Source organism: Mandrillus leucophaeus, unplaced genomic scaffold, assembly GCF_000951045.1.
Source record: "Mandrillus leucophaeus isolate KB7577 unplaced genomic scaffold, Mleu.le_1.0 Scaffold1, whole genome shotgun sequence".
Lineage (NCBI taxonomy): Eukaryota > Metazoa > Chordata > Mammalia > Primates > Cercopithecidae > Mandrillus > Mandrillus leucophaeus.
Window position 1 is genome coordinate 3427646 of NW_012098097.1, and position 2942 is coordinate 3430587.

General features: G+C 43.3%; 1 pseudogene; it reads left to right on the plus strand.

Moving 5' to 3' along the window:
- Positions 1-366: 366 nt before the first annotated feature.
- LOC105555003 lies at positions 367-1997 on the plus strand (annotated as a pseudogene).
- The last annotated feature ends 945 nt before the right edge of the window (positions 1998-2942 follow it).

The window sequence follows — 2942 nt, forward strand, 5'->3', positions numbered from 1 at the left end:
CTCCCACATCTAAGATATGCCATTGTAATTCCTATGTCTGCTTTTCTGCTGCTCAACCTAATTCTCATTTCTACAAGGAAAGTCACTAAATGCTATAATCAGACCCAATAGAGCATTTATCAATGTTTTTCTGATTAAAAGGTAATTATATGATTTAAATATAATTTGAGAGACGATTACCTAAAATAGCATTTTCAAAAATCAGTGCTAAAAGCAGTTGGAAATATTCATATGCATATGAGTCTCATGATCACGTTCACATACTCCCTAGTCCTTAAAAATGGATCATACTCTATCATCTGTTTCAAATGGCTTTCAAGGCTGCCTGTTACAATAGCCATAGGAACATGCCACAGAGCCCCTATCATGGCTAGGACCTTACAGGAAAGCTTTGGCTGCATGGTCACCCACCAATTGGACCAGTTATTTGACCAGGAATTGGACCTCCTTAAGGTGCTGAAGGCAGCAAAGAACAAGAAGAAAGAAGCCGTTGGGGGGTGGTGTTGGAGGCCCTGGGCCAAGAGCACAGCTCAGGCCACAGCTGAGACCAACTCCAAGGCATCAGCGACATAGCTGCCTAAAATGTCACAGAAAGGCCTTTCCATGGTGGCGCAAGCCTATAATCCCAGTGCTTTAAGAGGTTGAGGTGGGAGGATTGCTTGAGTCCAGGAGTTCAAGACTAGACTGGGCAGCAAAGAGAGATCTCCTCTCTACTAAAATTTAAAAAGTTATCCAAGCATGGTGGTGCATGCTTGTGGTCCCAGCTACTTAGGAAGCTGAGGTGGAAGGATCCTTGAGTCCAGGAGGTTGAGGCTACGGTGAGCTATTACCATGCCACTACACTCCAGCCTGAGCAACAGAGCAAGACCCTGTCTCAAAAAGATAAAAAGAGCCCCAAAAGACAACAAGAACCCGCTGCCCCCTAACATTTGCATGGTTGACAAGAATTGTCATGATTGAGAAGAAAGAAGAGATGCAGCTGCTCTGGCACTTAAGAGAGAGGGAGTAAGATGCCTGAGAAGAAGGCCTGATCAACAACTTCAGAGGGATGGAAAAATAATTCAGAGAAGACCAGAAAGGTGACCACCTCATGAACGAAGATTTGAAAAGCCACTTGAAGAAAAGGAAGGAGGAGAAGCTTTAGTTGATAGGTTGATTAGTGACCTCCCATTGATAGACTGATTACTGGCTTTCCTGTTGGAGGCCATGGGGGTCTTGGAAGAGGAATAGGGGGCGGTGGGCGTGGAGTGGCTGGGAAGATGGGTTTCATTCTCCTGGCACTCATAAGTTTGATATAAGAGCAGCGCAAGTGACACAGCTGGCCTGAAGCAATAGGACAGTCATGTAGGAGGCAGATGTCACAACTGGGGAACTGTCAAAGATGGATTAACAGAGTCTCCAACATTTACATTCAGAAACAATTATCTTATCATTACAGTGACTTGCATCAATCAAATATAACTAAGGAAACCCCTGAAGGTGAAGAACACGCAGTGGCAGACACTGAAAAGGAGGAGAATGAAACTGAGGAGGTAAAGGCAGAGGCTCCAAAAGGGATGACTTTGAGTGAGTGGAAGGCTGTCCAACATAAGGACTGGGCAGAGGTAGAATTTCATGTCCGAAAACCACGTGAAGGTGTGATGGGCAGCGGAAGAAGTGGGTTCTTCGTAAATCAAAGAGTGAAAAGGCTCATGCTGAAGATTTGATTGTAGATCATCATTTCCAGAAGCCAGCAAATGATATAATGTTCTGATATAATGTCTCAGCTGGAGATTAATTCTGGAGACCTTGGTCACCCAGGACAGTGGTGGCAGGGGAGGATGCCATGGACCTGGGCATGGTGGACGTCAGAACTATGGCAGCAGGATCCACAAGACAGGTGCCTCTGCTCCTGACATGATGACCCAAAGGTACCCCCAGCTCTGGCCTACCTGGATGCCCTTAGACAACCCTGGTTCCTTTGCAGACTCTCCTGTTTAAAGCTGTTGCATGCTTAGTGCTTACAAATGACTAAGAAATTTTTTAAAAAGAGGATTGTTATTCATTCCATTCACACCTAAAGACTCAATTTTATCTGTTTTAAAAATGAACTTCTCTGGCTACACATAAGTAACAAATATGATAGTCAGTTTTGTATTTAGAATGTATTGTAGCAGAAATGTTTTCATAATTTTCAGAAATTATGCATTTTTCACGAATGCTTCTGTATTGCTGCTTTCAAATATGCATTTCCAAATTTAAAATATTGCTGTGAACGGTTAAAAAAAAGGGGGAGGCTGCACACTGTGGCTCATGGTTGTAATCCCACACCAAGGTGGGCAGATCACCTGAGGTCAGGAGTTCCAGACCAGCTGAGCCAACATGACAAAACCCCTTCTCTACCAAAAAATATAAACATTAGCTGGGTTTGGTGGTGCACACCTGTAATCCCAACTACTTGGAGGTTGAGGCATGAGAATCGCTTGAACCTGGGAGGTTGCAGTGAGCCGAGATTGTGCCACTGCACTCCAGCCTGGGTGAAAGAGTGAGACTCTGTCTCAAAACAAACAAATACACAAACAAAAAAAACTTTTCAAGTTGATTCTATACTCTGAGCATTTTCTCATACATGAAAATATTTTTCTTTATAACATGGATTTTAGTGTGAGTATTATTTAGTTAACTAGCTATACTTCTGATGTTTCAAATCTTTGTTTAGCATGATTTGTAGCTTTTCTGGACAGGCCTGTATATATTATTCCTGTTATTTCCTTCTCTCTTTTTTCTTTTTTTGTTTGAAATGGAGTCTTAACTCTTTCGCCAGTCTGGAGTGCAGTGGCGCGATCTCAGCTCCCTGCAACCTCCAACTCCCTGGTTCAAGCGATTCTCCTGCCTCAGCCTCTCAAGTAGCTGGGATTACAGACACACGCCACCACGCCCAGCTAATGTTTGTATTTTTAATA